The 25,019-nt window shown below is 37.3% G+C and overlaps 1 long non-coding RNA gene across 1 annotated transcript in view; it reads right to left on the bottom strand.

The window, feature by feature from the left end:
* Positions 1-861: 861 nt before the first annotated feature.
* LOC120482866 (uncharacterized) overlaps positions 862-25,019 on the bottom strand; it is an 87,227-nt gene continuing 63,069 nt past the window's right edge. The window contains exons 2-5 of the long non-coding RNA XR_016146702.1: positions 22,598-22,693; positions 19,659-19,765; positions 10,763-10,831; positions 862-2,019 (exon numbers count right to left, since the gene is read on the bottom strand). This is a non-coding gene — a long non-coding RNA (uncharacterized LOC120482866). The remainder of the gene's footprint in view (positions 2,020-10,762; positions 10,832-19,658; positions 19,766-22,597; positions 22,694-25,019) is intronic.

The following is a 25,019-nucleotide window of genomic DNA, read 5'->3' on the forward strand; positions in this document are numbered from 1 at the left end:
TCTAGTATCAGTTTAATATCTAGTATTAATATCTGCCACAGATGTAAAATGAACAATTAACTGGGCAACTAGGAAGAAACAAGCCACTCTTTTCTCCATCAAACAGGTGGCAATGAGCAATGAAAAATGCGCTAGTTGCACTTAGCATCAGTGCTATCGTTTAGACAACAGCGATACGCGTAGAATACTTTTGATTAGCAAAGTGGCACAGATGTAGAAAAAGGAAAGTGCTGGTGGAGTAAAAACAGGTTTTTATCCCCAGATCGTTTAAAAAAAAAAAAACTAAAATAAATAAATAAAAACAACAACAACAACAAAACATGATTAGATGAGCTAGACTAACTGGTGAGAATAATTGGCATGCTAGTAAGCAGAGTGCATGCAGTGGTAATTATACACTGCAGTTCTCCGTCCACAGAGCAGGTACATTAACTGGCTAGCGGAAAGAGCAAATTACACTGAAAGCTTTCCTCACCTCAGCCAGTGAGGCTTTGAGATAATAACTTCGCTAAAATATATTCCACTCACAAATACTGCCCTCCTTTCATTCACAGTACTGGATGCTGTCTCTAATGAAGTGTATTCATGATGGACAAACATGTAGCATATTCAGCATATCATTTTCATTTCGATTTACATAGATGTTAGAATCTTTTGCAAGACATTACCTGAAGAAATAATTGTTGGAGTTACAATTTTACACAACAAAGAGAACACTTAAAATGAAAAAAGTCTAACAAAAGTGTGTTAAGTAACTATTTATTTTTAATTTATTCTTTCTTTTATTTCTAGGCGTCACCAATGGTAGTAGTTGGCCGAAACAAGATAAAACATGACCAAATGCATAACATTATTCTTACAGATTTAATGACAGTGTATTCAAATTGTACTTTGTTGTATTAAAGTGAAATGACAGTGATAATGCATTTTGTTAGAGCAATTTTTATGCGAATCTAAGGACGTATAATTACCTCAAATTAAAATACTAAAAGAGCAAAGTTAGTTAAAACATTTCAGCGTTGACTTGACAAACATTTAAATTTGTATTTTAATTTAGGTTATATATTTTATATGTAAAATGAATCAACTTTTGTGGACCAGGGTGGAAAAACATTCATTTCCCAGTGTTGAATTCTCTGAATTGCCATTTAGTAAAATATTTTTCGTGTCACTAATTCAACTTCCTGTTGGGTGGGGCCAATTCCATTGATATTCCAATTTATAAATTGAAAAGGAGGCAATTCTTCAATTTTGAACAGTGCGGCTTGATTACCGACCAAATTTAAATTCTGCCACAGTGTGTTTTTTACCCAAAATGATACTTAAACGTAATTGTAAAAGACACCCAATAAATGACTATATAAGTTGCATTCAAAAAAACATCCAAAATGCTTTTGATTTCCAAGGCAAATGTGTCCGTTTTGTAACAGCACACCTGAAGGGTCTTCCTCCTGTTGGTGAGCTCTGAATCTCTCGACCCCTCGTGGGAGGGAGGGCAGGATGAGAAAAGATCTGTAGCTCAGATGAAAGAAGAAGTCTTCTAAAAAGCTCATGTTACATGCCATCACAATAACAAGGAGCTACTGTTTCCCTCCTTCACTTCTTGCGCATTGTCTTGCATTTTGACACCTCTATTGACGATTGAGATAGGATGTGTCCCGTCACAATAGGGTCTATGCTGAAAACGTTGATTATCTTTATTTGAAATCTTGCGTCATGTTACTGTACAGTCCTCGCACGGCTCCTCCGGACGGGCTTGCCCTCGACCCTGACACGCCGGTGACTTTCTCACTCTCTCCACAATGATTAAGAGAACAAAGTCTCACATTATCAGCGCTCAGAGTCTCTGTCACTGAAGGCTTTCACCCGTTTTAATACTTCTGCACGAAGAAACCAAAGTCGACGGCCTTGTCTTCCACTCAACTTGAATGGCCTTTGTTTGGTGGGCTGGTTTTTTGTGCATGTCCGTCAACCTGTGGCCTCGCCCTGAAGAAACCTTCAGTCAGCGTGTCCTAAGCTCTGAAAGATGGGATTCACATGGAGTAAAATATTTATACAAGAGGGGCAGCACTATCAGTTTGACCCTGTGACCCCTTTTCATTAGAGTACAGGTTGGGACAACTGTAACTAACACTTTTTACCTCCCTCAGCTCAGTTATAATGGCACCCTTCACCAGAATACATCTGAAATAATATCTCAAAGGATTAGTTACTGATTAGTTCAGTAAATTCAAAATATCTTTCTGATTATATAAAGGCATCTAATACATTCATTCATCAAAACTATAACATTTTCATTTAAAAGCTTATCACACACAACCAACACACACACACGGAAACGCTTTAATAAGGTCTCATTTGTTAACACTTAAAGCAACAACTAACTAACAATGAACAATACTGTTCTTTTACCCTTTATTAACATTAGTTCCTTTAAATGTCCATGTTAGTTTACATTACATTAGTTAATGTTATCAGGTACAACTTTTGATTTTAAAAATGTATTTGTAAAAGGCTAAAATGAACATTTAAGATTAATAAATGATTTGTTCACTGTAGTTAAAGTTAACTAGTGTTAACAAATGAAACCTTATTGTAAAGTGTATGTGTGTGTGTGTATACGTGTATGTAATGTTTCAAAATCTGTTTTTATACATCTTTTTTGTCCTTTTATTAATATAGACATTGATATAGACTTCATTTTCTCTGGTACATATTTCACTCCTTTCATCTTAAGAAATCCTAACATCACATTGCAAAAATCCACAAAATTCGAAAACATAAAAGATTTCTTAGAAAATTCTTTCCAAGGCTTCAAGACAAAGCATCATTGTGTGCCGCTGGCACTAGAGAAATTCATCCATACAAATACTCACAAGGATATGCTTAAGGCATTTTCAAAAGCATCTCTATTTTGTTTTGATATGCATCATACTTGAGTGGCGTCTTATTTCACGAATAAAAGATTCCAAGGTCAGTCTCAAAGGAGCAGGATGAAATAACACATTTCAATTAAATAGCATGACTTTTAATTAACTTCTTTATTCCGCTTTACTTTCTCACATTTTTTCTAGTTTTTAAGATAAGATTTTCTTGAAAAATATGCAAAGTTCTTTTATTAAAAATATGCATACAAAAAAAAAAAAAATGCTGTGTGTGGGAAATTTTCACAAGGCGCTCCAACCTTACTGACCTTTTATTCTCAAGCTCAACTTCCATCAAACACTGTTGCACTAAAATATCAGTTTGTTCGATTGAAATAGAAGCTCCTATGGAACTAAAGCAAGGGTTTGGTGATGTCTCGCAATTTTTACCATAGGAATCCAGATTTTTTTCACCCAAACTTTTTTCCCAACTCTAATTTGCTGTATTGTTCCATATTCCCCCAAGGCAAAGGTAAATGAAGGTTAGCTTTGGCCGATGGCTGAGCAGACAGAGAGAGAGAGAGGAGGGGGAGAGAGAGACCTGCTCACTGTGCCTTTGCGATTGTTCTAGCCCTCATCCCAGCATGCGAGAGCTCAGTATGAGTCTGCTACAGCGGGTTTTAAGTTCCACTTCTTGTGTAATTTATCCATCAAACTGTCCACCCCATGTCCCTGTACTTGCCAGTCCACTGAAGGAGACCTGAAACTGTTCAGGGAAACACCTGCCGCCTTGTTTTCACATGTTTTAGATCTTCTCTCTCTTTTTAGTCATGACCACCTTTACACTATAACTCAAAAAAAATGCTAAATGAAGGAGGCAAAGTCATAGAAAGTCATAAAAATAAAGTAATTTAGAGTGGAAATGTTTGCTTTTCATTTTATAAAAGCAATATTACATATTCTGTTAATATTAAATGACTCTTGTCATTTTTATGGTTGTTTTAGTATCTTTGGCATTACTTTATGGCAACAAAGTAAAATTGGAAACAACTTTTCTTTCACACTAAAATTATGTTAGCACACATATTGTTTACAGCTTGTGGCAATATTATTCTAAATAATAAAATCTGAAGTAATTTCATTTTATCAGTTGTTTCCTTCGTACGTCCATTGTAACCTTACTGTAATTCATTTTTGTAAAGTGATTGTACTTGACTTATGTGAATTTGCATTTGTTCATAATCAAACGAAAGTGTAAACAATTAATAAAATATGAATAAAAAGCCTTTTACAACGTGATAGAAAAAAAAGCGGTGAAAAATCATGAAAAGTGACTCTATAGGGCAGGAAAAGAGCTGTAACTCATTCTCTATTCTAAAACATGAATTCATTACATCTTTAATTAACAGGGTATTAAATACCAATATGTGAATGGTCTTTGATACCTCATCCTTTAAACATTCAGAATTGAGTTAGGACTTACAACTTTTTTGGTTATTATCTAAATAATAATAAATTAAAATCCATTAGTTATTACAGTGAGAAAAATAAAGCTAGTAAATAACATGACATTTCAATGTCTTTAACCCTCAAAGTAGGTAAGAATGTTAATAGCGCATTTGATTAGAAGACATGCTAATTTATGGAATGTATATTCATAAGGGGGGTTTATATTAAGCACATTACATACAGTACAAGTGCTTCATGTTTCTTCATGAAAGCATTCTTCCACTTAGAGGATGCGAAAGGTCCTCAGATAGATGCGGAGACAGCAAACGTAGTCCATGGCTAATTAATTCATCATTAGCCTTTCTTTGGTAAACACAAAGCCACAATTGCAGTGCTCCTTTAACCTTGAAGTTCAGGAGTGGCCAACTGTGATAATCTTTCCCACTGTCGTTATTATTATCAAAGGGCTCAAAGAGTGGTGAGCATTTGTGCGAGCGCGCACACACACACAAACACAGAGCGGGAGTGTGCGAGTTAGAGGAAATGGAAAAAAGCGAGAGAGACATTTCAGGCTGTCCTTAGCGCGGCCCTTTTGTCACAGCAGAATCAGATCTGCATTACCCGTGCTCATCAGATAGTGAGCGTTTAGAAACAGGAGGGGGATATTGACTTTTCCTTTCTTTTTTTTCTTTTCTTTTTTTTTTTCAAATCACTGGCGAGGCATTTAGTGCCTGCAGGAATGTCAAATCTCCAACCTGCATTTTGATGTCTGTGCCCCAGGTTAGGTCTGCTCTGGCATGCTTGGAGCTCCGTTGTTTGTGCTTTAGCATCCATTAAGCGTCCTTGACTCAATGTTACCCAGGGCCTTTATGGTCAGCTCAGGGCGTCATGGCTACAGCAGGTCTGAGAGCAAGGTGCAGGGATCGGGTGGAAAGAAAGAGTTTCCTTTAATAGCGCTCAGCTGAAGTAATTGCTTTTGACTTTTCAGATCTTGCCACAATAAAGATCACTATTAAAGTGAGTATCAAGGGTAAGTGGCGTCAAAAGAATTTGCAGTTCGTCTGAATGGAGGCTGGTATAATGTGCCTTTAATTAATTTTACAGTCACTTCCCAGTGCTAATGCTGTTAAAATATGCAGGGTATTTAGTTTAGTAGTATATGTGGATTCATGATTTAAAAAAAAAAAAAAATCATTTAAATTCTCAAATCCGTTCCTATGTATTAGATTAGATTAGTCTCTGGCGAAATAGTAGACTTTTGGGTAACCTAACTTGTTCCATCTGTCACTAAATGAACAGTTTTCCTTAAAAAAATAAAATAAAAAAAGAACGCCTGTCCATCCGTCATTCATGTTTAACTTTATTAAGTCTTTTCTCTTATTGCAATGCATCACTCAAAATATGAGTGCAGGGAGGTAAAAAAAAAAAAAGTGTACAATAAGAACTCACTGTTGATTGGCATTTCCGGTGGACTAGGGTGTTGCCAACTTTTTTATGGATTCCAAAAAACAACAAAAAATAATTTAATTTCTCACAGTGGGAAACTTGAAAGCTGAATTATCATAATTTATGCATAACCATGAAATCAATATTTCATTTGTTTAATTTGTTAAGACTATTGTGTAGTCTAAAGCTGAATGATCCCTTTATGTGAGGAACAGACCATAATTTAAGCCATAAAAACTTTGCTTGACAATCATGTTCCCCATTCAATTTAATTGTACGGAAAAGAGCAGCATGAACATTATGTAAAATATCTTGTTTTGTGTTCCTCTGAAAATCCTAAAGGGGGTTTTGAAAGACAGGAAGGCGAGTACTGTAAATTAGGGGTGGGCGATATGGAAAAAATATCATATCACGATTTTTTTAGGAAAATCACGATCACGATTTTTTATCACGATTCTTTTTCAAGTTGGTTTTAATATTTTGCAAGTGGCTGTTCATTACAGCCAAACTAATGTCCCTATGTTAAAAACAAAGCCTTAGGTAACAAAAGAAAAAAGAAAGCCACACATTTAGGCCAGTGGCGAAGATAAAAATCTTTGTCATTATTTTCTTTGTTATTAAAAAAATAAGACAAGATAAACATTACACAAATTAATATTCATATTAAATAAATAGTGCTTTATTTTTTCAGATGCAGTAGGTGTATTTAGCAGTTGCATTGAAGTAATTAAATGAACAAATATGAAATTAAAACACTACATAGACTTCACTGAATAAATTGATTCTTATTAAAGATATATTAAAGTTCTCAGTCAGTGAGTGATTTTCTCCTTGTGTTTTGTTGTTTTAACACTAAAGGGATAGTTCCCTCAAAAATGAAAATTGTCTTAATTTACTCTCTCAAGATGTTTTAAACCCGAATAAGTTTCTTTCTTCTGTTGAAAATAAAAGTTATTTTGAATAATGTGGGTAACCGAACAGTTGCTGGTCCCCCTATAGTTTTTTTTTATAGGTTCTCTCCTGGAAGTTAATGGGGACCAGCAACTGTTTGGTTACCCACATTAAAAAAAAATTGTCTTTTGTGTTCAGCACAAGAAAGAAATGAATACAGGTTTGGAACAACATTAGAGTGAGTAAATAATGACAGATTTTTTTTTTTTTTTTTTTTGTGAACTATCCCTTTAAGGACAAGCGGCAGTAGGCTACTATTCCTGTTGCTTTTAGACCAGCACGCGACGCGTTTAATATAGACGCATATTACACCAGATATTCTCTCAAATGTTTGCTTTCACTTTAGACATAGCCTGTTTATGTAAACATTGTGTGTATTTAACAGTATTAGCTTAATAAGACTCGAGAGATAACTTAGTCCAGTATTCAGTCGCTGTTTGACAGACTTCTAGTGCATGTGAGCGTCGGGGGTTATGCGGTCAGGAAAGCGCACGTTAGAACAGCGCATCGGCGTGAATTAAATGCAAGGCTTATGCAAATAATGAACTTTTGTGAATTGCGGTGTCCCGTACCTATTCCTTAACGTGTGATCATGTGTAGGCTACGTCGCGTTGTACAGTTGAGAGACGGAGGCGCCAGAACTGAACTGATAGAATGCACTGTAACACGATACTACGATATTTCTTCAAAAGCAGATCGTGGAGACATTTTAATCGTCCACGATTAAAAATCGTCATATCGCACACCCCTACTGTAAATGATGACAGAATTTGTATTTCTAGGTGACCTTTGCCCTTAAAGTGTACTCAGTTTGGGACAGTTTCGTACAGCAGACTCTCACACTTTGCCACCAACCAACAGCAGTTACTAGCACTACATGGTCAAGGCAGCGAGACGAAAGCACGCCATTCCATTATTTTTTTCCCACTGCCATTTTCCTCAGTCATTTACAAATACGGCATCCCGTACTTGCTTTTGGCAGACACACCCCTATCGGTTTCTGTCTCTATTTTCCCTACAACTGTGCATTAGCCCACCGGCCCCATATTCAAAACCCTCATTATGCCCGACCACTATCTGATGTTACAAAAACGGTAATGGCACACATCTCTAAAGATGGCAGAGAAGCGGTGGCCACAAAAAAAAATAAAATAAAAAGAAATATACCCGCCAAGATGATGAGAGCGAAATCAAGCCGCCGGAGCGTCCTTCTTCCTTTTACCTCAATCATCCGACCCGTGTCCCCGCGCCCTCTTGGCCCTTACTGCCAACACCCTGCCGTCGTCCCCCTTCCATACCTATTTCATGTTGTTTAATGCCACCCTCCTCTTTTGAAGTTTTGAAGCAAGGTTCAAAAGAGCCAGGTGCTGAATCATAATATTAAAGCAGAGGAGGGGGGTGGGGGTTGGGGGGGGGGGTGGTAGGCTTCATAAAAGCAGGAAGATCTGAGCGGGCCAAGGCAACAAACATGGCTTTCAACTGCCTTTCTGTCGGCCCCTTCTGCAGATGTCACCAGTTGTTATCCCCAGCAGAGACTTCAAGCGTGGAGCAGCGCCCCTGGCTCCGTCCGCGCACACGTTTCAAGTGTCAATCACACGGGGGAGGGCTTCCTGGTCACTGTCCTGTGTAAAGTGCCAACATTTTGCCATTGATTTAACTCACTCAATACACAAAGATGGAGCCAGCTATGTGCGTTAGGGGTGGGGGGAAAGACCCTTTGGCAAGGTTATTTTACTGAACGGCGGTTTTGCACTCGGTGCTTCTTGGTTTGACTGCCACTTAACAGCCGTCTATGCCTGATCTGAAAAATGAAAGGGGAAGGAAAATTGTTTGGAGGCGAAAGAACATGCAAACTGAAAGGGAAATCGTGTATTGAGACAGATAGCAACATTGTCTGAGACAACAAAACTTCCTTTTAACCTCGTTTAGCCTCGAAATACCTCCTGGGAGGCCGCATTGTGAAGGTTTCTTTAAACATGTTTAGCACTTCAGTGCCTCGGAAAAATGAAAGGAATACTTTGTACACTCGGTCAATGCTGAGAGAGGTTTCGCTTGTTGATTGTTTGATGTTACTGCTAGGAGAGACATCAAACAGGAAAGCGTCAATAGTCTGACTGACGTCGAGGCAAGTGCCTCAGAATAGATGCTGTTTTCAGGCTGAGCTCGTGGAGCTGCTAAAACAGAAAGAGAAAAAAGCCCCGACGAATTTCGAAGGCATAAAAAGCTTTTACACATCAGTTAACTGGCTTATTTATTTTTTTAACATAATCACTAAACACCTGTCAACGCCATTCATGTTCCCACTCCAGTCCCACAGATTTGTCCAGTCACTGTGACCCCCAGGACCTTTAGGATACAAGCAACAATAAGACTTTTTTCTCGATCGACGAGACCATCTGTTTGGAATGTGTTTTGCTCCCATAAAAGAGGAAGAAAATAAGACCACAGACACATTTGACCTTGGCACGTCCTTTCACCTCCTTGTACCGCCCTCTCCCCCCATGAGGACACTGTCCGTCTGAATGGGACATCCTGGATACATAATCGTGGGTAGCCGTTATGGATTTCCCCTGTTGCATTATCTTTCAACAGTTTGACTTTGGGAAGAATTACTTCAAGACTCCATTCTGTCTACGGCAGACAAACAAGTTAGCAAAGTCTAGCTGTACTTTTAACCCTTTAGCGGCTGGAAGTGGTTCTGACCCCTGAAATAACAATGTTCTTGATATATACAATCTATGTATACAACAAGAACAAACAATATATAAGCAAATTCATAAATCCATTTTATGTTATTTAAAGGGGTGATGAACTGAGAAATCAAATTCCTTGAGCTTTTGACATCTTCAGACCGATTAAGAGTAAAGAACGGTGCTGTGCCGTCTATATTGAATCTGAAAGGAATTGTGCAACACACGGACTCTGGGTCGAATCATTCCGGTTGCCATTTTACAACAATGGACATTTTCAAAACAATTTCCACCAAGTGTATGGACGGGTGAGTTGAAACTCATTATAATATGCAAAACTGTTATCCACTCACACCAGTGGGCGATTACTTCCAAGTCTTCAGAGCGAGATGCCCATAAAAACCGAGCGTTTTTAAGGTAGGCTAAAAACTTGGGTACAAAATAGCCTATTACTTATTCGTTTTGATGTTTTTGAATGCAAAAACCAAGCGAACGTCATAAGTTGACCTCAGACAACAATATAATACAATTTAAAAAGCCAGTTCATGACCCCTTTAAATCCAATTCAGAGGAGAAGAAAAAAGAGTTGCTCCACGCTTGAAGTCCCTGCTGGGGATAACAACTGGTGACATCTGCAGAAATATATTTATCGAGCATATATTTTATTTTATTTTTTATATATAGCTACTAAATAATAAAATAATAATTGAATAGCTCTATAGACTGTTTATTAATACATATGAAAAAGACAGTCAGTTTAAATCAGTCAGTGATACAAAAACAGTATTGATTCTTTCTTGTTTCTCTCTCACACACACACTTAAAAATAAAAAAAAAACAACAAAAAAAATCCAACATTTTATTTCTGTTTCATTTTCAAGGCGGCCATTAAAGAGACTGTGTTATACGTCAAACACATAAATATCTCCTCCGCACCCCATCCACCTTTGGTAAAGATCAACAAGCCTAATTCTGGAGAGTTAATGTGAATTCCACAGGAAATTAGTTGTTTTCAAAAGGGGTCAAATTAAACTTGGGCAGAGCGACACGTGCTGACAGACACAGGAATATACGTCATGAACCATATTTGGCAATGCCCTTTCAACTTTACGGGTCACAATGGAAGCGTGTTTGTAATGACACTGGACGCCTGTGATGAAAAATATCACAATTATTCATGTGCCAGGTTGACTCTCCAACACTGACCGAGTACATGAAAGGGTTCCTGTAGATCTCGCGTACCCTCACATGCGTGCACTTTCCTGAACCCAGTTTGAACCGCGCCAAGCTGCCCAAACACAGAGAAACAGAGCAATCCCATGGGGACGGATTTTACAGGAGGGCACTTGCTATGTCACGTACCTCAAACAGAGATGATTGGCCCGAGGAGTGATGCAAAGGATCTTGGGGGCTGCTTCGAGCTTCGCCGCTCTGTAAAATAGCAGGAAGCATATATCTGTCAGTCTCCATTTAAAAGTTCACCTGTAAGGAAATGTTCTGGCCAGCAGTGCTGACACAATCACGGCGCCTAGCAACACATCCTCCTGATCCCTGCCTTTTGTGATATGACATGCTTCTGAACCACAAAGTTTCCTGCTTTGTGCACAGATCGTCTCAACCAAGCCTCTCGCCTTTGTTCAGGACGTAGGAGGGATAAAAAAAGATAGAACGAGGCGAAAGCGAGAGGCAGAACAAGGCAAAGAGAAAAAAAAAAAAAAAGAATGGAAGAGATGCCGGTGTCCGTCATTGTCCGGCACAGTGTTCTCTTTTTTCACAGTCACATGAGGGATGTCTTCAGAAAATCACATGGCTCTTTTTGTTTGACGGCCAAGAATACTGAAGGTTGTGATATAACGATTCTATTCTTCTGCCAACAGCACATATTGAGTGGCTCCTCTAAACACTGGGAGGACACAACTAATGCCCTCTCTTTGTTTGCCGAGAGGTAGATTTCAATTACATGGGTGGGAAAAGAACTAGTTGTACAATCATTTTCCCCCCCCTTCACATAATTTGACGATCAGAAGGCTGTTAATGTCTGACACCAGCAGTGCAGGGTTAATACCGCGGGGGTGTGGAGCTGTGTAAGAGTGACAAAATTGTTAGGTGACTTGGGGGGCCTTGCAGTGTCCACCTGGCTCAGTTTGCTGCCAAAGTTTCAATCACACCTCTGAGATTGCGAAGCCCACCTCCTCACCTCGCTCCCCTGGCACACGCCTTGTTTTCGGTGTTGTTTTATTCCCTGTAGAAAGGGTCAGCCAATGAAATGACCTCTATGGTCCTCCAAATGCTAAACCAAACTAGACCAATTTACATAAAAGACAGGAGAAACCAAAGTTGAAAAAAAGAGGAAGTAAAGAAAACGGGTTTCCCAAACGGGTTGTTCGTTTACAAAAAGTTGAGATTGTGGTAGAAGTGCAAAAATGTAAAACTAAATGAAATAAAACACATTGTTATTATAATAATGCTATGAACAACTTTTTCTATATGATACACTCTTAGAAGAAATGGTTCTATTTAGAACCAGAAAATCCCCCGCTTCATATATGTAACTCCAAAATGGTTATATGAAGAGTTCAGATGCAAAAGCCTCTAAATGCCATTTGAAATTTTCTTCTTTAATGATGATTTTTATCAAACGAGTATATTTAAGTTCAGTAATTTCACTTAAATAACAATTAATAGGTAATTATCATTGCCATTTAAGTGAAATCACTGAACTTAAATATACTAGTTTGATAAAAATCATCATTAAAGAAGAAAATTTCAAATGGCACTTAGAGGCTTTTGCATCTGAACTCTTCATATATAGAACCATTTTTTTTTTTTTTTGGTAAAAGGTTCTATTGGCCAAGTATGTAACCCCAGGGTTCTATATAGAACCCAGAGGAACCCTTTTTTTAAGAGTGTATAGAACCTTTTAGGGGTTCCAAATAGGTAGCGCTGATATAACCTTTTAAGGTTCTATATAGAACCTTTTCTTCTAAGAGTGTAGAAAAAGATGTTAGTGAAGATGCAAAGATGATTTAAAATACATTATTATTGTAAAAAATAAACTATTTATTACTATTTAAAATGTAAATGGGTTTAACTTGACAAAAAAAATGTTAGGTAAGTGACTTTTGACATGGCAGTAAAATGTATTCCCATTTGAATCCTTGCAAATAATAAGTGTATTTTTAAAGTGTTTGAACTGAGGAAACACCCCTTAAACTGGTTATAAATCACTAAACACTGCTGTATGAATCAGAGTCATACGGCTCTTTTCGTCTTGTCAACGGACCGTGTATTGTTCATAATGGCAAAAGCTCCTTGTGTGTGTGGGTGTGTGAGCGTCTGCATCTGCCTTAACACAATAAGAGTTATTAGGTTGCAAGCCTAGTTCAAACAAAGACTCTTCTGAAGTAGCCTACCCAAAAACATCTGAGCGTACACATTCAAAGGCCACCGCAACGGATCAAGCGGCCCTTTCTTAAGATCCGCACATACAGTAATATGAGCTCTGTCCCAAAAAATGCCTCTCCACTCCCTAGTTCACTATGTACACTATATGTATCAGTAGAGTGTGAACACAAAGGCCCAGTTCCAAATGGAGCCCTCACGATCTGCACTTTCTTGAAGTAATGCCACTTTGACCGGCAGGTAGAAGTCTGCTGAAGAGCTCGCAGGCTCGGCAAAAGTACGCATTGAGGGCGCATATCGGCCGCATATTCTGAAACATAAAATACAAAAATTGTAAGTGCATATGAAGTGTGCCCTATGGAGCACTAGCAAGAGCTTCAATAGACTTAACACTGGATGACCTGCTGTCCTGCGACATGTTTACATGACTTACATCACTGTTTTTTTATAAACAAAATTGCTATGCAACACTATGACTTAACCTTTTAGTTAGCCTGGTTAAAACCAGACCATTCTCAGTTGTAACTGAGTTATGGTCTGGCAAAGCGTCATAGACAAATCACTTCCAGAGGGACGTCGCAGATAGACCTAAAACCAATCAGAGCAATGAAGGAGATGATGTTTGCAGAGTGGCGGAGAAACATCTCAGAGTGTTGTTCTTTGCTCGGTTTTTAACAAAAAGGAAACGCTCAAATCGCTTAAAATAGACACGATAGCTGATTCGAACGAGTGATGTTCGACAGCGGCATCCATTTTTGTAATGTAGGCTACAGAATCTGCTTCAAAATCCCAGCGCTGTTGTCATCGTGTAAAGCCCGCCCCAACGTTTCTGATTGGTGCCTCGATTTCGACGGATTGGAAATGGGCTTGAATGAGCTCTTTGCCAGACTAACTTTCAGAGCAAATCTAAATTTGCCGGAAGTTGTCTGGGTTTTTTCCCAGTCTACCTTTTAGTATAAATTGCTTTGCTAAAGTATCTTCATTGTATCTGTTAAAAAACGCAGTGCTATCATGAAATATGAGCTGATATTCCATTTTTGTCAGCTTGAACTGGTCTGTGTTGCATTGTGGGAAATTTTAAGAGAACAATTGTTTTAGCACACTGGATCGATGTTGACAATGAGACTGAAATCCTGGGCAGTGCACATACTACTAAACGGAGTTCCTTCTAAGCGAGCATGTTAACCATTATGAATCTCATACGTGATTTCAAGCGGTTACCGCTCATGCGGCAGCTTGACTCGAATAGTTTTTGCTGTTAGCATGCTGCTAAGCTAACACCGCAATAGTTTAGATATAAAAAATACTTTGCGTACAGAAATAGGCCAATACAAATACAGGGTGAAATAACGACTATTATATAATTTCTTTTTACTGTATGTTTCCATAAACATTTTCTTTTTTTGACAAAGTATTGATAAAATATGAACCTTTCTTTTCATCTCATCCATCATCTTAGATGGCTTTTTTTCACTGGGCTACTGCTTTCACCATTTCGCCTTATAAATTGGCTAAAATGAGGCAGCATAATTAAGTTTAGTATTCAGATCAGCTTTCACATTCTGAGCACTGGAGAAGTCTTACTAGATTTTGCAACAATAACATACAATCTCTTGGACATCTTGATGAAAAAAAAGGGCCAATTGTCCCTTTAAGTGTGGCATGTATAATGGACAGGACTCCCCTCAGGATCACAGATTTGCTAAACAGCTGACGGTCATGGGCTAAAGGCATGGTGCTGGCTGCATCTGCGTGTGTGAGCTTTTTTCTCAGCTGTCATGTCTATTCACCCCCTAAATCATGACAAGCATGTGAAAGGATCTTTACAGCTATTCTTTCAATGATGAGCGCCATTCAAGGACTTTAGTTATGATTTTAATATGATTCAAATGTATTAATTATTCTTGTTTTATCAACAACAACAAAATTGTTTGCAAGTGCAGCAGTAGTCATGACCAAGAAAGCAGGTATTTTTTATCTGACTCTAACACCATCAAGTCATGAATCTCCACCTGGAAAAAAGAAATAATAATAAAATCTACAGTAACTATTTTTCCACCTCTCTTACCTCCTTCCTAAAATTTCCTGTTTGGAATCACATGAAAGTTGGAAAAAAGAATCTCCTTTTTTTCCATTCAGGTTTGGGGGGTCAAGGGCAGGTGGTGCAGTGGCACACAGCTGCATCCAAGAGTTGTTTTCCACCTCTGCTTAACTAGAAAAACAGCTCTATTCCATCTCTGTCTCAGATCGGAGATCTGACCTGGATTGATGCACTGCTTACGTATCGGCGGAGATCATTCGGACAAACACAGGACATGAAATTTGCCTTAGTTTGATTATAGACTTGATGACATTTTAAGGGCATGTTTTGTTTTGGCTTAGATGGTTTTTTTTATTTTATTATTATTATACCAAATAAGCGACATCAACCAAAACAAAATTAAAAAAGGACATTCATGATCTCTTGACAAATCATCCTACATTGACCCTCCATTATCTGCTTTTATCTCTGCTTAAGTCCAGCTCATCTCAGGGTATTGTCATTCTCAAGTGTTTAAGATACTCTTCCCAACCCAAATGTACAAAGCAGATGTGAGCGCCATAAGCTCCAGACTCTCTCCCTTCCATCTCTATGCCTGATGTCTTCTGGATGAGTTAGGTATTAAATATGAGAACGTTAACAGCTGGTTGTTCATCCTTACTTGAGTGCATTAACCTCTTTAGCTGCTTTTTGATTCCGGGAGAAGGGACCCTGGAAGCGCCTGGGCTTTGGCAGGGCGACAGGACGCTAAAGTCCACAGGCAAGAGAACGACAGCGACGAGGAAGGTAAACACGAGTGAACCCGGAGGAGGTGATCGACTTGGGCAGCGGTCACCTGCTTGCTCGCTTGCACAAGAAAAAGCAAAGGTCGGGTTCGTCCAGGCAGAAAAACACTGCACTTTCTTCTGCTTATTTGGCTAGCAGGGTGGCAAAGCCACTTTTGGAAGGGTTCCAGGGACAAACATGGATAAGACACACACACACACACGCGTGCAGAGGATGGGTGATATCATGCCTGCTGTGGCCGGCTGAATCAGGGCTCCGCTGGAGCACTGATGGGTAATGAGGAAGAAAGAGCACATCTGCACAGGGATGCCGTGCCCTTGGAGCTTTTAGTGTATTACCACACCATAAAGACACTGCGCATGTACAACTCTCACATGAGAATGACAGATGATAATTACGGTTATAGACTGTACATTTGTGATATGCTTCATTTATGATGGAATATCCAGTTTGGATTTCCTGTTGGCCGTGAACAACGCTGGAATCGTCGTATTAGCGTAGGTTATTCAGACACAGATTAAGGGGATAAGTCTGCCTAAAATGAAATTCATGTCATCCAACGCTATACACTTCTACAAAACTAGAAATTTTCTTTCCATTCTTCAACGGCACTATAAATTAGTCAATATGCGCAATATTCCAAGTCTTCTGGAATCACGATTATGTGACTGAAATTTAAAGGGGTGGTTTGCCATTTTCTAACCTTTATGTTGTTCCAAATCTATAAGACTTTCATTTACCTTTGAAACACAAATGAAAATTTATTTTATGAAATCTGATTTCTGTTTGTCCATTGAAAATACACACAAACAAAACTTTGATCCTTTAAAACGTTCATAAAGACAAAGTAATCGATATGAAATGAGTGGTTAAATCCCAGACATGATATGTGATGAACTTTTATTCACATACTGTATAAACATTTCAAATAGAGTAAACAAATGCCTGCTTGGACTTTCAATGGAGTGGACAGATACATGCATCTCAGTAGTGTTTGGAAGATGAATGAAAGTCTTATGAGCTTGGAAGGACATAAGGGTAAGTATTTGATGACAGAATTAACATTTTTGGTTAATTCAATGTGTCAACATCAAAGACAATAGCGAAATATGACAAGGTAAATAGATTACTATTTAATTGTCATCTATTGACACCATTGTAAATGTATGAGTACAGAAAGTTAAAGTACAGAAAGTATGGTATGTATGGCTGCACAGGTCATGTGGCCCACTTTGATTATCTTTTTGGCATTGACAGATATAGTCAGTGGTTGTATGGAAAGATCTGCATAAAGAATTTTCATATATATATATATATATATATATATATATATTCACCAAATGTTCAGGTGGATGACAGGACAATATTACAAGATGGTGAGTAAATAATGACCAAATTATCAATGCAATTTTTAAGGGAACTCTTCCTTTATGCCATGCCCTGGGCTAAGTCGCACCCTCACTGTTGTTTCTTTATTTGTTAAAGACAAAGCTAAACTGCGTCCTGGAAATATTTTTTATATGTTAGATCCCATCAACATCACAATAACTAATGCTCTAGGCTGAATAAATAAAGACAAATATGCAAACCATAGTGGTTCACACAGACGTCAAGCTCGTAAAGCCAGTGAGGAAAAAAGGATCTTTTGAATCACCACAGAACAACTCAGCAAAAACACCTGCCAGTCTCAATGTCCTCGGTTTCAAGACCAGGGTTAAAAAGCATGGTCTCTTTGAACTTGTTCCTCCTGAGTAAATATTGTCTTATCAACGTGTCCCTAATGGACTATCCCCTGTCTTCCAGTGAGGTAGTTGTAAAGAAAACAGGGCTTGAACAGAAAGCTCCTTTGTATTAATTTTTCTTTATCTATTGTCTCTATATTGCAGACATTATCATTTGTGGTTAAGGTCTCCCTATTGAATATGACTTGGCAGGTGGTCATGTTTGCCAACATAAGAAAAGTGAGCTTCTGTCTTAAGTGTGTCAACAACCTGAGAATTTTATGAGAACAGACAGGGGGAGGGAGGGAGGGAGGGAGGGAGGGAGGGAGGGAGGGAGAGAGAGAGAGAGAGAGAGAGAGAGAGAGAGAGAGAGAGCGAGAGAGAGAGAGAGAGAGAGAGAGAGAGAGAGCGTTTTACAGATCAGTAATGTGCAGCTCTTTCTTTGTTTGAATCTATTAAGTTGTCTATGGAGAGCATGTTTTAAATTTCTGAATTATAAGTTGCATTCTTTTTTGCTTAAAGTCTAATTAACACTTACATGTTTGCCAACACTTTAATATTGTATTATTATTTTGGTCACACTTTAAATAAGGTGTCTGTAACTACTATGTACTTACATAAAACATTGTGCAATGTAAAAACATGGATGTACACAATAAGTGCATTGTATTCAATAAATTAATATGCAAGTACATAGTAGTTGAAGACACTACTTTATATATAAATTGGGACCATTGGTTTAGTTTTAAAATGTGATTATAATGTTAAATAAAATAGTATATTTTACATCTATAAATCAAATTAACTGTGGTATAACCAACATGCAGGAAGTCATTTTGTCGTCATGTGACCAAAACAAATAAAACAGGAAATGATCTCACAGAGAGGACCCCTGTAGAGACTTATGACTGTGTCAAGGTCAGTGAGTTAAAATACATATTCTGACCTTTACATGACGGAACGGAGTAACCCTAATTAAAATTCATGATCTCTCATTTGAAAAACGTTTTGTTTTTGTTTTTTATATATATAATGATACTGTGTTGTGCATTAAAAGTGTAATATTTTATCACTTTTCACTTTAAATCATTATTATTATTTTTTAAACTGTAAAAAATAATAGGAGAGAATTCATTCACAACAATTTGGCACATGCATTGTGAACTAGATTTTTAAGCGATTTCTCCTTTCATCATCTCGGACATCTTTATTTGTCATTGACCCTCACATGTAGAGGGACATTGCGGTATTCTCTTTAAAACATCACTTTCCCCTGTCACTTTACAGACAATGGGCACAAGCTCACAGGGTCGAATCACACCAGGGCCGTTTCACGCGGCAACCCAGAGAGAAATTAATTAGTGAAGAGACGTTTACATGACACAATGCCCGCGTGTGACATCCTCGACACCTTCAACTGAAGCCAGCGGAGCCCGAAGAGACCCCGTCCACGCACCCGCCCCACTGAGAGACACAGCAAAACTCGGCCCTTTTCTTTTCACTTTTGCTTTTTATCGCAGAAAAGAAAGCACGTTTACAAAAGTGATCCACAATGGAAAAAATAACATTTGGCCAGGAAAACCACATGAATGCAGCGGTCTCGACCCAACTGGCTTCTGATCAATGCTGCCCTCCGCATCAAGTTTGTCTGCTGGAGACAAGAACGCCTCCAAATTGTTTTCCCCCCTCAATGGCTGGAATTAATACAGCAATGTAAAGAGCTTACGATAAGTGTCTATCTGCCTCCAGCACTTGCACACAGAGGAAGGCTCGCACGCTTCGCCTTAATATGTGTTAATTCATTTGGTCACAGACTGAAATGTGTGAAAGTTGATCCTATGAAAAGGGAAATTACAAAAAGAAAACATTACGAGCGAAAGCACAATGAAGACCCGTACGACTAAAGTCAAGGGTGGGTTTGCCTGAATGCGGCAACATTTCTAAGTGGATGTAATTCCATGGTGATTATAATAAGCGGGTTAAGATAAACCCGGAGGACACTGGCATAATGCACATGCGTGTATTTGTCATGTTTTTCCTTGTATTTATTGTATTCACAAACTTCAGCAGCACTCTCTTACTTATCAAAAGAGTGGTGGCCAAATACGTATTATCCTCGTGATAATTCGTCGAGAAAAAAACAGTAAGGATGATGGACGGAGAAAAAATAATATGTCTTTGACATTTTTGTTCCAGAACATCCTCCGCCAATGACCTTCTGTACAAGACACGGTGAAAAGAAATGCTTCTCAAAAGATGAGCTGGCCGTGGAGGAAGAGGAGAGAGGAGGAAACAGAGACTTTTTCACCTCTTGCATGTCGCTGGTTTCCTCATTGGAGAGGCCGGCTCCTCACCAGCTGTCATCCTGTAGGAGAGCAGAGAGTCCGGAACACCTCCTTCATAGCTCAGCAGACTCTGCAAGATCACACACACACACACACACACATGAAGAGCTTTGCATTTAACAGTATTAAAACTATTTTTAAAATAACATACATTTTTTTAAATAAATAATTCATAATCCATGACACACCCCATGGTCAAATACATACGTTTACATTATTACAAAACAAAAACAAATATTCAAATAAATGCTTTTCAGAATTTTTTTTCCACAATTTCCACAAAAATATTAAGCAGAATTACTTGTTCAACATTAAAGATAATAAGAAATGTTTTGTGAGCACTAAATCAGCATCTGAAGGCGAAAGGGTGTAAAACACATGGTGTTCCTGATAATCCTTCAGGTGAGTATATATATATATATATATATATATATATATATATATATATATATATATATATATATATATATTAGGGCTGTGCAAAAGTTAATTGCGATTAATCGCATCCAAAATAAAAGTCTGTGTTTACATAATATATTTGTGTGTGCTGTATATAATTATTTTGTATATATAAATACCTATGCATGCATGTATATATTTAAGAATTATTTGCGCTTAAATTCTGTATATATTTATAAATACATAATCTATATTATATAAATATAAATATTTCATATATGAATAACACATTTTCTTAAATATATAGATGCATGTGTGTGTATTTATATATACAAAATAATTATATACAGCACACACAAATATATTATGTAAACACAGACTTTTATTTTGGATGCGATTAATCACAATTAATTTTTGCACAGCCCTAATATATATATATATATATATATATAGTAAATCACCCATTATTGTGAGTAAATAATTAAATTGAAGAAAAAAAAATTTTAGAAGCCAATAAATTTGTTTTATTTTCACATTCTATTTGTAATACGTTTTAATTGTTGGCTGATTGTAATGATAATGATGCCCTCAAACTGACAAACTTGGTGCCTTGTGAACAATATTGTTTCCAGATGGACAAGGAAGCTCAACTTTTAAAAATCCAATCAATTACTGTCCTTCCTGTACTTTTACTCTTAAACACATCACATTACTGAAGTAAATTGTCTTGTAGAGAGAGTTTGAGTTTGGATAGTTTGCAAGTGTGTGAGTATAAACACAACGAAGCTGTAAATGTCAGCTATAGTAAGTAGACGAGTTACCTGTTCGATGTGGTGATGTTAAATGTCCCACAGTTTTACAACCACTGTAGTCACATTTAGCCACTTTTTTAGCAACCACCTTTTTCAAAACAAGTACATCACAAGGGGTGTATTTTATGTCATAGGGAATAAAAGCAAAAACATGAAAATATCTTGAGCTTGTGTTACCCACAGATCTTATCTCAGACATTTTATTATTATTATTTATTTATTTTTTTTACTTTGAAATGCCAACTCTTTGTTTCTGGGTTTAGGCCAACAAAAATATGTCAACCTTTGCAGCACTTTATAATGACAATAGCGTCATTTGGGGGCTTTACCCTGAAAATATGTTGATATATTGTGTGCGATTAATTGTGATTAATTCAATTTATTAATCACATCATGCATATCACATAATTAATTTCATTTTAAATTGACTGACAGCGCTCGCTTTTTTTTTTTTTTTTTTTTTGCTTTAAGCATTTTAGAAGATGAAATAACTGCCTAGTAAACCAGGAAAACAGAAAACACACACCGTGATTTGAGTCCAACAAAATCAAGTGCAAAAACTGACCAATCTTGGCCAGACCAAACTGGCTGGGTGTTCCCTCTCACGAGATATAAACCGACGGAGATAAAAGAGATTGATAGCGAGAATAAATGAAAAAATGAATGAGAGAGCGAGTGAGAGAGAGAAGCTGCACTAATCTGTGCAAAATGCTCTTGAGAACGTGGAGCTCGAGGGAAGAAGTCTCAACACAAGCTGAGACATATGGCAGCCATCATCTTGATTAAACTCTGGCAGCACTTGCCCTAGGATTACGTTGAAACCCTCACAAGACAACTTACATGGAGTGAAAGACATGCATCACACACCCTCTGTGAAAATGTGTCACTGCTGTTTAGCATGGAATAATTTAATAATGGACTGTTGAAGGGAACGTATTTGCTAGTAATGTAATGTGAGGTCAATCAGTTCTCAGTAGCCATTACTCCAGTTTCAGTTACATGATTCTTCAGAAAATCATTCATGATTTGGTGCCCAAGAAACCTTTCTTATTATCATAGTTGACATGATTGCACTGCTTAATGAAAAGCTAGTCAGGATTCTTTGATGAAAATAAAGATGGAAGCATTTTGTAATATTATAAAAGTATTTGCTGTCATTTTGATCAATTAATGCATCCATGTGGTATAATAAAAATCAATTGCTTCCCAAACTTTGATCCCAAACCTTTGACCCATAGTGTAGCTAAAAATATTTCTAATATTTGTTATAAGGTGTTACCTAATATCACATCTTTGCAACATTTATAGTAATTTAAAAGCAAGACAAATAATTTTTTGCACTATATTCCAGGGCATCATTCCCAAAAGTGATGGGGTTCGATTCCCAGAGAACGCATAACATATATTCATTAAATGCAATGCAAGTCATTTCGGGTAAAAGCATTGACAGTTACGCACTTACAATCAATGGAAGTCAATGGGATAAATTCACAACAACTTCCCTACAGACTTGCATTTTTTTTTATCTTTCTTGTGTTGTTTCCATGATATTTACTGTAGATAGGATAACAAACTGGAGGGCTTGTTTCAATTTCTTTGTGTAAATTTGGTCTTACTCAGTAAAGATGAGCATTTGTTGTGTCCATCTTGCTGAAGGCAATAGCAGTGAATGTTAAGGAGCAGATGCCCACCTTGCCCACAGAGAAGCCTTTTGGACCAAGAGACACCCATATGTTAGAGGAGATGATTCCTGCCGAGGATCACATACTTTACTGCCACAAATCTTACTGCGAAGAGAGATAGAGAGAGAGATTATAGAGACTCATTCTGCACTGTATATTCTGTGAATGCATGTTTACTGTTAACCAAACAGCATGACAATAAGGATAAGCAAGTGAAAACAAACAAATAGGAAGCATCCAAGCGATGGGAAAGTCATTTTGCTAATAGGCTGTTGAATCTGCATCTACGGGACAGTCGTTTAATCCAACGAGACATTATTAGGTCACAATTTGTTTTTACAGCACAAAAAGGAGTTCTTGACATCTTAAAAAATGCTGCTGTGAGGACACTTTCCCCCGAGGCCAGATTTCCGAGGAGAAATTGCTGTAGTCTTCAAAACGTCCCTGTTAGCTCTTGTCTGCCATCAGCAAATGATCTTAGCTTTGACTTACAATTAAAGACATAATGACAGACTTTATGGAAATAAACATGTAAATAGAGGGACAGAATCTATTTATATCAGCAGATTGCCTTGTAGTGTGGCATCAGCTGAGCAGACAACACTTAAATTCATCTCAACTGGAAATGCGGTTTTCTTTGTTTCTTTCTGACAATGATTTTCTGAGCAGCACTTTTTACATGTATTGTATGTATGTAATGCCTTTTTAAACAACACTGGCATAAAACCAGGTTTTATAGAACACTATTTCAATCAAGATGATGATCAATGATGAGATCCTGTAGTCAGGATCCATAATTAACAGTCCAATAGCAGGTGAATTAGAAACATTTACCGGCCATAAATATTTCTTAACGCTTGAATGCTCCAGGGGAGAGCGGGACACAAGCTAACACTTTTTGACTCTCTCAGTTAGTGTAAATCCACTTGGGGTTATAAGAGCGTTTTTTCCCCCCACATTATTTTAACACGTCTAGTACAAAGCAGTCTTTTTTATTATTACAGTATATACTTTTTTTCTTTATTTACCCTGAAAGAATAGAAGTGAAATGTGACAACATGCCCCACAGGTGTGACATATTTTAATTTGTTAAGAGCAGTTTGTAACATGACCATGTGACAGATTAAAACGTTATTTGATCTAATAACAAATATACAAGACCATAAACTAAAAAATTTACTATTATAATACTATTAACATTTTCTATTAATTAAAGATTCATTTTTCGAGCTTGACAATGAACACACTGCAGTTATGCAGAATACTGTAGTTCAAAACAATAAGGGCAAATAGATAAAGAAACATACTTGGACATTAAGAAAAACGCAGAGAAGAAAAAAAAAAAAAAAACACACCCCCCCTCCCATACCTCCACACACTGCTCTCACAGAATAGGGGACAAATAGACAAGCCAGAATGCTTTAAATATCTTGACATTATAATTTCTGAGCATTCAGGAATTTCTCAGCACTTCAGGAGTTTTGAAGTCGCGATCTGATTGGCTGAATTCTACAAGATGTCCAGGAGAAGTGTGTGACGCGTTCTTTATTGGCCCGCCTGGAAACAAATGCCGTGACGCCAAAATCCTTCGTGAAAGAAGAAAGCCGTTGTGTTTACAACTGTGACAGCAGATGTTTTACAGATGTTTTGCTTTTCATATTTTCAATCATCAAGTTTTGAGCAGATTTTAGAACACACTTTGTTTTATTTGTCAGGCGTCTTCCAAGCAATGAGGCATATTTTTTTCTGTGCGAGTTTGAAAAGACTTGAAAGTCTGGTAGTATGTGATGCTTATTCCAGTCTTCCCACTGTAAAAATTATATTAATTCATATATATTATGCATATTAATTCATATTATTCATAATTTAAAAACACTTTCTCCCTAGGGAAACGATAATTAAAAAAAAATATATCCCCTATATTAGTGCCACCAATCACAAAAAGGAGAAGACCACCCATCGCGATTTCGTTCCTCACACTGTTATTTTATTTTGATCATTTTAATTGTAACATTTTTTTTTTCTCATTTAATAGCGCCACCTGTCACCAAAAGGTACTGTAATGTCATTCCTAACATTGTTTTCTTGAGGTAAAAGTTAATAGAAGACATGAGTCTCGACTCACGACAATGTTTAATTTAATATTTTGATTTGAATTTCTCTAAAAGCGAATCATTAATAATTATAATAATAATAATAATAAATGTGTATTTTTGTATAAATGTGGTATTTTTTCAACTTTTTTTTCAAAACTAGGTAAATTAAATTTAGTCGAATAGAAAAAAAGTCCAGGATCATTCATTTATGTTAAAGGTGCAACATTATGTTAATGAATGTGTGATTAAACATGTAAAACATTTTAATTTGGTTACTGCACTTCAGATAAACAATGGCGCAAACCTTGTCCGGTAAATCAAAGGGTTTGAAGTGT

Source organism: Pimephales promelas, chromosome 15, assembly GCF_988280905.1.
Source record: "Pimephales promelas chromosome 15, fPimPro1.hap1.1, whole genome shotgun sequence".
Taxonomy (NCBI): Eukaryota; Metazoa; Chordata; class Actinopteri; order Cypriniformes; family Leuciscidae; genus Pimephales; species Pimephales promelas.